Source organism: Ochotona curzoniae, unplaced genomic scaffold (genome assembly GCF_017591425.1).
Source record: "Ochotona curzoniae isolate NIBS_2020 unplaced genomic scaffold, NIBS_Ocur_1.0 contig_291, whole genome shotgun sequence".
NCBI lineage: Eukaryota > Metazoa > Chordata > Mammalia > Lagomorpha > Ochotonidae > Ochotona > Ochotona curzoniae.
The window spans coordinates 8,517,171-8,529,423 of NW_024465649.1; the positions used below are offsets into that span (position 1 = coordinate 8,517,171).

At 44.9% G+C, this 12,253-nt stretch overlaps 1 protein-coding gene across 1 annotated transcript in view; it reads left to right on the forward strand.

Moving 5' to 3' along the window:
- The first annotated feature begins 1,921 nt into the window (after positions 1-1,921).
- The window catches only part of OMA1 (OMA1 zinc metallopeptidase), a 76,737-nt gene continuing 66,405 nt past the window's right edge, over positions 1,922-12,253 (forward strand). Inside the window, exon 1 of the mRNA XM_040978483.1 lies at positions 1,922-1,989. The gene's annotated coding sequence lies outside the window, so the exon portion shown is untranslated. The remainder of the gene's footprint in view (positions 1,990-12,253) is intronic.

Here is a 12,253-nt window from a genome sequence, read left to right on the forward strand (position 1 = left end):
AAAAAAAAAATAAAGAAACATTAATTTTTTTAAACCTTTTAGGGGATAGTATTGCCTTGCTTTTTCATACTTCTTGTGTTTCCATATTGATATTTCTCTATCAGTTTCTGTAACTTTTAATGGGTGGCTTTGTCTTGAAGATGTGTCTTTTGGCTTGTTTGGTAAACTACTTTGACTTCAGTTCCATTTGGGCACCCTAGTGTATTCTTCCTAAGCTTTTCTGCCATAGACAGTGGTAGTAGGAGCAAGGATGTGAAGTGGCTCTTGCATCCTTGGGGGTCACTTGGATCCCTGTCCCACGGTCCCCTCGCTGTCTCTTGATGGAGGGACCGGAGCTGTTGGAGCTCTGTCAGAGTTGGGAGCAGGCCTGGGAGGTGCTGTGAGCAGCCTGGGCACACAAACTGTCACCACCTAACTCAGAAGCCAGTCCCTTAATAGCATTCTTCCATAAGTGTGGGGGCCAATGGAAGTCAGGTGGTAAGCTGGGTCTGGGCATTGCCCAGCTTGCGGTGTGCCATAGCTTCATGGACACGTTCAGTAGTCATTAACCCAGGCCCGCTGCACAATGGGGAGCATATATTTGGCATGTAGAGCAATCTCAGTGTTAGATCCCTGACCTTGATTCACGGTGGAAAACGCTGAAGTGGAAGTTTCTGAGGCTGCTTCTCTCCTCAGGCCGATCCAATAGTAAACTGAAGCCGGCATGTCATTTGAAGGGATGGAGAAGAGATCGTGGCAGAGATGAAATGCTATCATCAAACACTTTAAAAGGTATGGAGGGCCTGGTGCGATAGCCTAGCAGCTAATGTCCTTGCTTTGCATCTGCTAGGATCATACATGGGCAGCAGTTCTAATCCTGTCGCCCCCACTTCCCACCAAGCTCCCTGCCTATGGCCTGGGAAAGCAGTCAAGGATAGCTCAAAGCCTTGGGACTCTGCACCCACGTGGGAGACCCGGAAGAGGCTCCAGGCTCCTGGCTTTGGATCCGTGTAGCTCTGGCCGTTTCCACCGCTTGGGGAGTGAATCATCAGACAGAAGTGCTTCCTCTCTGTATATCTGACTTCACAATAAAAATATATACATCTTTAAGAAAATGAAAACAAAATTAAAAAGGTACAGAGATGGTCATCATGTAATTTCTCCATTTAGCTTGTTTCTGTGACCCCTTCGGGAATGAGATGAATCCTGGAGGACAGCTGCAGATGACTGCTGACTCCATTACACGGAAGTCCCAGCCACAGCCACTGAGCCGGCATCATCCAGACCGCCTGGACACCCTGTCTACCCTCACACCCATCTGTCACTCCACTGAGATTCCGTGAGCCAGGCAGAACGAACCAGCAGTGACTGACACGCTGGCGCCTCCGTCAGGCACATGTAAGTCAGGGGCGGGGGAATAAGACCAAGAAAACCCAGGAGCTGCTATTTCAGTGCTCTGCCAGGACAAACCCTTCAAAGGCAAAGGCGACATTTAAAAGGCTATACAAGAAACACCTCACATTATTCATCGGCTCTCTGTGCTTTGCTGTATGTCCTGTTGTGCACGGAGGATAAACAAAACGAACTCATACGGGACATTACACTTACCACTCTGACACCTTGTTTACTGACGCGCAGACTTGGATGTAAACTCCAGGAATGTTCTTTGCCTTGCCCATCGCTGTAATGCTGGCACCGAGAATGTGGCTTCCGATGCTTAAAGAAAACTTTTTTTGGTGGAATGAATGAAGTGTGTACTATACCTACTGCTTGCAACCAGGTGACCCAGCCCAGGGCCAAGCCTCTCCTCCGACCACAGGGGGGCGCCGGGGCGCCACGGTGCGCGCAGGGCGCAGGGGCCGCGCCGAGAAGGGCCCGGGGGCTGCCCGGGTGGGCGGAGCCAACAGGCTCGCGGGCCGCGCCGGGGGCAGGAAGTGTGAGGGCGGGGCTTCGGCTGGGCGTGTGCGCGTGCGCGCCGGCGGGTGCGCGGAGGCTCTCGGCCCTGCTGGAGTACGTGGTCGGCGGGGGCGGCCGGGCCTGCTGGCCGAGCCGGGCCGGGCACGGGGCGCGGGCTGTGGCGGGCAGAGCTTTGGGAGGTCGCGGTGCAGCGGGTGGCGGTCCCGCCGGGCGCGTCTGGGCCTGTGAGGGACCCGGAGGAAGCCCGGACAAGCAGATGGCGGGCTTGTGTGCAGGAAGCCCGGGCTGGTCCCGCGTCAGGGCCGGCTGGACGCGCCCTCGCGGGCGGCTTGGGGGCTGGCGGCTTGCCCGCCTCACTCGGGGGGCTCAGGGGAAAAGGGGTGCGGGCTGACCTTGCGAAGCCCAGGAGCCAGGTCTGTTGCCTCACGGTGCCTTCCATCCGCTGTGTACTTTGCTTGAGTGATTAAAGCCCGTGTCCTATTTTTTTTGTCAGCCTGACAGCTGTTTCCATAGAAACCGGAGAAGAAATAGTCATTTTCAGCACGAGTTGTTAAAACTGTCTCCCAGGCTTCGGCTGTGAGTGCCAGTGAGCGCTGTCCTTAAGCCTTCTGACACGGTCCTTAAGGAATTAAGGCTCTGGAATGTTCTAAGAGGCTCACAGTCCAAATTGGTTAATTTTCTCACATTGTTAGTTTAGTGGTCCTAGAAATCTGCCAGCGCTGCTTGTTGCCCTGCCACTGTTCATAGAAGGGGATGTGTCAGCTCTTCCTCTTCCGTGTCGTGTGTCCTGGTGCTGGGCTGTTCGCATAAATAGGTTGCTTTTCTCCCATTCTTTACGCTTCCCTCGGGTAAGCCAGGGGTTGCGGAGTCCCAGGCACCGAGCATATTTCCATCGAAAATATTGCCAGCAAAGCTCAGTGTGTCCCTTCCTCAGCTTAATGCAGAAATAAAAGGCTGAGACTTGGTTGCAGACCGAGAAATTTTATTTGCAAAGTGCACAAATGAGCATGAACGTGAAAGTTACAGAGAAAACACCGCACGGAGGAAACCCCGAGTGAGGGGTGTTTCCTGAAAGGAGAGACACTGGGTTTCAGGAAGCCTGTTGGGGTTTTTTAGGGTTCCCTGACCCCTCCTTGTGCTGCTCTGCAGGCCAGAGGACCCTCTGTTGCATGTCTGCCTGGTGGGAAACCTAGAAAGACTTTTCCTATGGATGGTCTCCAGTTAGCTGGGCAATTCCTGTTTTGGCCACGTGGAGGTGTTGTTTTCCTTGGCCACCTGCTGAGGGACAGAGGGACCAATGGCAAATGCTGTGACTGGCAAATGTTGTTTCGTGACAGTGAAATTCCTTTCTCACTGGTGTCGGACTTCTTGGAATCTAAGACATATCCTGTTTGGGATGTGTGCAAACATGGGGGATGGAGATGATTGCCCAGGGAGAATGGCCTTACAGGGCTTGCCTCTGGGCCTGACACAAGATTTTAGCAGACTCGGGTGGTCTCACTAGCCCCTGATTGTCAGTGTTGCAAATGATAACACAGTTGTGTGTGGTGCTGAGGCCTTTTGCTGTTACATCTGTGTCGGTAGACTCCTTCACACATGTGGGAGTAGAGCAGCGGTTTGCTTGTTGTGTGTGAGCAGAGCTAAGCAGGGTGAATGAATGTGCAGGGGCGTATCCGAGGGTTGTAATTAAATCAGGAGGTCTGGCCTGGTCCTGGCCTAGCACTTTCTTGGAAAACCAGTAAAAATTTACACACATCTGTTTTGGGGGCTTTCTAAAAGTAAGAGAGCATATAGAAATTCAAACTGCGTAGAAATCCGTCAGGTGGATATACTGAGTCCTGCATGCTGGCTACCCACAGTCATTGTGAGTAGCTTGGGGCCTCTTTGTTAGGACGCGGTGTTTACTGCCATGCTAACGTTATGATTGCTGCTTTGCAAGTTGGGCAGCGGTTTCTGTCTGATGTTGTGTCTAGCTCCCAGGATGGTATATGGCATGTGGTAGGCACTCCTTAAACATGCCCTGAAGGAATAACAGGATTCCTAGGTAAGAAATTGAAAGAGATCCGTGGATGCTTGATTCTTGGTCCGAGTGATGACTTAAATTGCTTGCCGATATTTTAAAATGGATATATTTCATGTAAAGCATAAATTTTTGTTTTTCCTCAGTTTTGAAACATTGGTAACATTAAGCTCAAATTCTATTAGCTTGTGTCATCTTTAGATGGACATGAATTTGCATTCATGGAGTGTCCTGCCTGGGCCTTTCAGATCTCTGCTGGCCAATATGGTGGCCACTAGGCACATACTACTAGTATGGCCAGTTAACTCTAATTTAAAATTAAGTTAGTTAAAATTGTGCTTCTCAGCTGTACCAGCCATGTTTCCAGTGTTCACGTTAGGGGTGTCCAGTTTCTAGTCCCACATTAGGGGCAACTGCATCAAGTTCTGTTGTTTTTGGCAGCTGGGTTTGCCTCCCCTGCTCTGGAGCATTTGTTGTTACTATTTTAAAATCGTTTATATCTCTTTGTTATGGCACAGGGCTCCATTTTTAGATGACCGTGTTATATCTCACAGTGGAGGACTTTGTGAATTGTGGGGGTAGATTCTATTGTCTAATTCCTGTTTTGAAAGGTTTTGCTAGCTGTGCTTTGAGGGATAACTGGAGGATTAGGGCCTGGTTACAAAATAAGGCAGAGATTAGAGGGTGTTTAATAATCTGCATTCTAAGGTCTCAATAAAGGAAAGGCTGTATTGGGATGTGAAGTAACTAAACTTGACAAGATTATTTCAATGTGGGCTGAAATTTCTTGGATATTAGTCATTCTGGAGATAGTCTAGTACTTTCTGGAGTTGACTCTGTTGAAAGCTGAGGAGTTTGGAATGTACAGAAGGAGCATTTAGGCACTACCAGCAAACATGTATGATGCTAAAACGTTGTCGATTTGCTTGTAAAGATGTAGCTTTTATATCATGTAAGCATCTTAGAAAACATTTGTTTCCAAGAATCATAAGTGCAATAAGAGAAAACGAGGGCTGGCATGTGGTAGCCAGATTGAGCCTTGCAGTACTGGCATCCCATATGGATGCAGGTTCTAGTCCCGGCTGCTCTACTGCTGATCCAGCTCCCTGCAACTGCGCTGGGGAAAACAGTGGAAGGTGGCTCAAGTCCTGGAGCTCCTGCACCTGTTTTGGGAGAACCAGAAACAGCTCTGGGTTCCTTGTGTTGGACCTGCACATCCCTGGCTGTGGTGGCCATTTGGGGAGTGAACCAACTGGTGGAAGGTTCTTTGTTTCCTCCTTGCTCTGTAACTCTGCCTTCCAAAGAAAAAGAAAAACAAATCTTAGAGAGGAAATTGGTTTAGGGATAAAGTAAAAGCTTTTCTCTTGGGACCCAGGAAGCGTTCACTCACGATCCGCCCTGTCCCACCTCTCTAGCTTCACTGTCTGTCACCTGTCTTCCGTCACGCTTGTTCCCGCCTCCTCTCTGTAAGTCTGTTTCTTTGACAGTTTTTGTTTGCAGATGTTTGTTGTTTTGTTTTTCCATGAGCTTGAGTTACATATGTAGCTGCACATTCTTTGTTGGACAGTGTGTTCCCTAAAGCTTTTCCAGTAATACTGTCTACTATTCTGAAGTCTGGGACCCATGATGGTGGTCATTAGGGCTACAGGGGGGCTACGGGGAGGAGGTTCTTGAGCCCTATCTCCTATGTTGAGACTATAAGGATGCACTTATAAAAGAGGTAATATGATTGAGCAGATCTAAAACTCACCCACTGTACTAAATCATTTGATTTGAAAGAAAAATAGTGGAATTGTGTTAGTGCTTGAAGTTTGATTTTTACTGGAAGACGAACTGTTTAAACCTAAACAGCACATGTTCTCATTTGAAACAACGCCTCTACATTTTCTTCTGTTCCATCCATATCTGTGCAAGTGGCAGCTAATGTTGCCTTTTTGAGCCCTACCTCCATGTGTGGTTTTCCTTTTTACATTTTATAGGATGCATCATATTTAAAAAGAAACTACTGTTTTCCTCCAGTAATCTTTGTTGGGTTTGTGTTTGCTTAACTAGATTACGGCTTCCATTAAGATAAGGGCTTTATTTATTTAAATAATTTTTATTTACTCATTTTTATTTTATTTGAAAGTTGAGGATAGAGGGAGGGAGAAAGAGATAAACACACATCAAGGTGGCGGGGGGGCGGAGGGGAGATGTCTTCCATCCGCTGGTTCACTTCCCAAACGTTTGCAACAGCTGGCTGGGGATGGGCCACTTTGAAGCAGAGACTGGATTTCTGTGCAGGTCTCCCGCGCGGGTGTCCAGGATCCAGATGTTTAAGCTATTTATTACCTGATAGCTCTTGGGGTACACATTACCAGGAGGTTGAAATTGCAAGTTGATCTAAATCATGAAGCCAAGCTCTTCAGTAAGGAACATAGGGATGTGTCTCAGCCTGATCCCAGGACTTCAGTTTTTGTTGCATGTGAAACTGCATGCCATTTAACCAATGAAGAAGGTTACTAGCAACTTATTTACCAGTTTTGAGAAGATTTTGAGTCTTGCATAGGTTTACTACTTTTCAGGTTGTTCAGAAAACAACAACAAAAAAGTAGAAAATATCTTGCGTAAATGTTGAAATATTGTATGTTCACTTGGGCTGTATTTATTTGAAATAGATAGTAATTAAGAAAGTTCTAACTCGGAGTTAATATTAACTTAGAATAACAGTTATTCACATTATGTATTAACAGTACTGGGGCAGCAATAGTACCAGCAATATAAATTTTTTTTAAAGATTTATTTTTATTATTTTTTTATTAGAAAGGCGGATATACAGAGAGGAGAGACAGAGAGGAAGATCTTCCGTCCGATGATTCACTCCCCAAGTGAGCACAACGGCCGATGCTATGCCAACCCGAAGCCAGGAGCCTCTTCTGGGTCTCCCACGCGGGTTCAGGGTCCCAAAGCTTTGGGCTGTCCTAGACTGCTTTCCCAGGCCACAGGCAGGGAGCTGGAAGGGAAGCGGGGCTGCCGGGATTAGAAGCGGCGCCCATATGGGATCCCGGGCGTGCAAGGCGAGGACCTTAACCACTGCGCCACCGCGCTGGGCCCCAGCAATATAAATTTTGAATAACTTTAAAATAATTTGATGTTAAGTATACCATTTATTAAAACGGGTAGTTTAGAAGCTTCTCTTTGAATGATACCGAGTTAGCCAAGATTGAGTTAGTTTTACATATTTTTTTTCTTCAACTTTGATGATGAACAGATGAACATTGTAAAACATTTAGAAAGATTGAAAAAAAAAACCAAGGAACACACATACAAGAGTACTTCAGGAAGTTTATGGAAAATGGAATTCGATGAAAAATTATTTTGTTGCCAAGTTTCTTTTGAAATCTGGTCTTCATTCACCATGGGGCGTTTGCTTGGCATAGCAGTCAAGCTGCAGCTTGCCACACCGCATCCCTTGCTGGGTAGTACCTGTGTTGGAGTTCTGGCTGTGCTGCTGGGTCCAGCTTCCTGCTCAGGCGCACGGTGAAGGACCGCAGGTGGCAGCTTGCGGATGGGGTCTGCACCATCCCCGCAGGAGAGATGCAGTCCTGGGATCTAGGCTTCTGCTTGTCTTACCCTGCTGCTGGAAGTGAACCAGCAGATGGGAGATCTTACTGTGATTACGCCTTTCAAATACATTTTTTTTAAATGAAAATTCACAAAAATGCCTATTATGAAAGCTGCCTGCATTTCAAAAATTTTCTGCACCTAATTTTACAGTTTAATGCCAGTTTTTCCTTGAACTTTTTGGGATATTCTTGTATAACCATCACTTGTACAATCATTGTTAATATTTTAAAGATTTAAAAACATTTTTATTTTTTTCATTGGAAAGGCAAATATGCAGAGAAGGAGATAGAAAAAGATTTTTCTGTCTGCTGGTTCACTCCCCAGGTGGCCACAATGACTGGAGTTCAGTTGATCTGAAGCCAGGAGCTTCTGGGTCTCCCACGCGGGTCCAGGGTTCCAAGGCTTTGGGCCGTCCTCTGCTACTTTCCCAGGCCACAGGTAGGGAACTGAATGGGATATGGAGCAGCCAGGATGAGATCTGTTGCCCATCTAGGCAGATGCAAGGTAAGGATTTAGTCACTAGGCTATTGTGCTGGGCCCAAGTGTTAATATTTTATAGCATTAACTTTATGTCCTCTGTGTGTACATGTATGTTATAGTTTGAAGCTAGCTTTTACTCATCATAAAGAGAACTGAGCATGTATCTCAGGAATGAGATATTAGCCTATATAATCACACTGTTTGTCATTGGAGAAAATAAGTAGTGATTACTTAGAACGACCTAAAAGCAAACCTGTATTCAGATTTAGAGTCCTACAGTGGTATCATGCATCTGCTCAAACTGACTTTACAAATTAGGATCCAAAGTTAAGTCATACATTACATTTGGGTTTTGTGAATTTTCTTTAGTAGCCTTTCAAAAATAACTTGATGTATACCTGATATATGACAAATAGTACATGGCTATATTTTATTTTAGGTTTTAAAAATAGTGTCTATTTGCACCTGATGCAGTGGCCTAGTGGCAAAAGACCTTGCCTTGACCATTTTAAAAAAGATAGTATCTATTTAACATTTTAACTGCAGAGTATATATATATATATACATACATATATAAATACATATATATATAAATACATACATATATATATATGTATTTTTGTCACGGAGAGAGAGAAAGAGAGATCTTCATTCCATTGGTTCATTCCTCAAAAGACCACAGTGACCAGGGCTGGGCAGCGGGCTGGAACTCCACACTGGGCTCCCACGTGGGAGGTCCCTGGCACTTGCCGTTTTCCACTGCTTTCTCGGGTGAATTATCAGGCAGCTGGAGCAGAAGTGGAGTAGTTGTAACTCACACCAAGACTCGCATGCAATGCTCGTGTTGCAGGCGGTGACGTAATGTACTGTGTCACAATGACCATGTTATTAGTTTATTTCTAGTCTGGATGCCATTTTGTTCTCTCCCCTTCTCTTGCCCTTTTCTTCTGCTTAGGACCTCCAGTGTATGCGTAGAACGGTGGTGAGAGCAGTCACGTCTTGTTTCTAACCTTTGGAGGAAGTTACAGTGTTTTAGCAGCAATACAGCTGTTGGCAGTGGTTTTGTGTAAATGTCTTTTTTTTTGACAACAAAGTTTAGTGATTTTTAAAAAAAAATCCTTTATTTTGTTAATTACATTGCATTATGTAATCCTCCATGGTGGATTCCTCCACCTTGTTGCATTACCATAGTTCAAATTCAGTTGAGATTCTTTCATTAGAAATATTTACCAAGCATAAAGTCCAGCATCTTATTGTCCTGGTAAGTTCAACGGTTTCTTGGAGAGACCATCTCTGGTCTGAACGTAAAGCCAGTAAAGTATCATCCCAATCAATTAAAAGCCCCAACATAACATCAGCAACAATTTATAACATTATGGAATTAATTGACATGGTATTGATTAACCCATATGTTAAAAGGAAAATACAGGTTCTTGACCACATCCTATGACTTCTTCATAGACATTTCAATTTTGGTTTATATACTACTGGGTTCTATACACCTCAAAATGGCTATAGATTACTATTCAGCTGTCTCGTGTCTATTTTCATTTCAGTATTTAGCTGTTTATAGTGTTGAAGCATGATTTTGCTGAACCTGGTTGTTTTTCGGATGGTCTGAACTGGCTTATAACTTTAACAAGACATGTGTCAACAGTTTAGGTGAATAGTTTTAGGAGGGGTGTGCAGAGAAATCCTCAATACCCCAGTGAGGAATAACTAATCTTTGTATCCCACCTAGTGAGGTATGAGTGAATCCATGCTGACCATTTCCAGTCTGATTCTAAGCTTTCCTTGTTGTTGTCTGTCTATCTATTCTAGGTTTTTTTGTTTGTATGTTTGTTTGTTGTTTTTTAATGATTTATTTTTATTATTTCTTGTATTGGAAAGGTGGATATACAGAGAGGAGAGACAGAGAGGAAGATCTTCCGTCCGATGATTCACTCCCCAAGTGAGCACAACGGCCGATGCTATGCCAATCCGAAGCCAGGAGTCTCTTCTGGGTCTCCCACGTGGGTGCAGGGTCCCAAAGCTCTGGGCTGTCCTAGACTGCTTTCCCGGGCCACAGGCAGGGAGCTGGAAGGGAAGCAGGGCTGCCGGGATAGAACTGGCGCCCATATGGGATCCTGGGCGTTCAAGGAAAGGACCTTAACCACTGCGCCACCGCGCCGGGCCCGTATGTTTGTTTTGAGGGTTTTCTGGAGCGATCCTGATGGTCATTATGAGAGAGGGTGGGGACCCAGAGCTGGAACCAGGCAAGGACCAGAGCAAGCTCCCTTCACTAGTCCCAATGGAAGTTTATTATTTTTCTGTTTCTGCGGACCGCTCAGGGCTGCTGGTTGTCGTTCCGATGATGCTGGTTTCTGCACGGCAGAGTTTGGACTTCTTCCATCCCCAGATGGGGGTGGGAGACCTCAGAGTTGTTGGCCTCCGAGGGCACTCCTATTCCTGGTGGTCTCCTTGGCAGTTGGGATGTAGTCCTTGTTGCTCGTATTGATAGTACATGGTGAGGATCTGGGAGTCTTCAGGGTTGGGATTCGAGCTTCCTCCTGTCCACCCACTCCACTGTGGGGTCCCCACCTTGCTCCATGCGCATGACCTCCTGTTAAGAGGCTGTCAGGATCACTCCTGATTCCCCCCTTACGTCTTTGTAGCTTTACTATTGTCTAATGCCGACTTGAGTCTATTGTCTGTGAGTTACCAGATATGATCCTGATGGGTTATATTTCACGTCCTCCTCACACTTTTTAGGGATATGGAAAATTTCTCTGCACTCCCTCCACATTATGAAATAACATATGGTATTAAGAGTGTTTTAGATTTTACAGTTCTTTGATGTAGATCATAAGCAGTCTGACTAACATAAATTGTTGATTTATAGATTACATCACATTGTCTTACTGCATTAGATACAGGTCTGTCCTTGTTTACTTTTATTCTAGTTTATTAGGTTTTTTTTCTTAATAAGGAGTGGATGTTGGATTTAATCAAATGTTTTTCTGTGTCTGTTGAGATGATTGTATTTTTCAGTTATAAGAGTGAATTCCATTGGTTTGTGAATATTCAGTAAATATTGCATTCCTTGGATGAACCTCATGTGGTGATGAGATATAACCTATTTTATGTTTTGAGCTACAATTTCTGAAATTTCTTAAGGGCTTTTATACATTAGTCCGTGAGGGATATTACTTGACAGTTTTCTTATAATACACTTTTCTGGGTAATGCTTGTTCTATTGGGAGTTGCAAATTACTCCTTGCTGTTTAATTTCCTGAGTGCTAAGTAAAATTACTATATTCTTATATTGCTTTCTTAAGTGTTTTTAACCGGTAGAATTCACCAGAAAGTCATTTAGGCCTAACTCTTTGTGGGTATTTTTTTTAAACTATAAATTTAATTATAAGTAGTTATAGGATTCTTTAGGTTATTTCTTGAGTGACTTGTAGGAGTTTGTGTTTGAGGGAAATGATTTGTTTCAATGATGTTCTGTCTACACCTTGTTCTGTGTTGAGTCTGATAAGCTTTGCAGGGGGCTCTTTCTCAGCTTTGGGGTGTTCTTAGTCCTGGACCCTGGTAGGACTAGGTTGCTTGTCTTTAGAGCTCTGGGCTCTCTGCACTTGGACTTCTCTGTTTCCCACACATGAGAGCTCTACAGCCATCTCATTTCTACAGGGGCCCAGTGGGCTGATTTCACTTGACTGCATTGTGTCGGGTACCCTCTGCAGGACGTCATGGGGACAGTTCCTCTCTGCCAGTCTTTCACTGTCTTGTCCAGTGTGTTGAAGATTATTTTATGTATTGTCTTTTTTTTAGGGGGGTTTAGTGGAAAAGTACATCTGGTTCCTTTAACTCCCATCTTGTTCCCAGTCAAAAGTATGTTTAAGAGAAGCAAGTTGGTAATTAAAAATACATATATGTGCGTATATATATGCACATACATACACATACATATATATGTGTAGCATGTACGTATGTACTTAATATTTATTTTTATTTGAAAGATTCATGGAGAGAAGGAGAGACAGAAACAGACAGCTTTCATCTGCTGGGTCACTCCTCAATGGCTGCAATGTCCAAAGCTGGGCAGGTCAGAAGTTGGGAGTTTGGAGCCTTCTCCAGGTCTTCCATGTGGGTACAGGCACCCACAGGCTTGGACCATGCTCCACTGCTTTCCCAGGCACATTAGCAGGGTGTGCTGATGCTGCAGGTGGAAATTCATGTGCTTTACCAACCCCTTAAAATACATTTTAT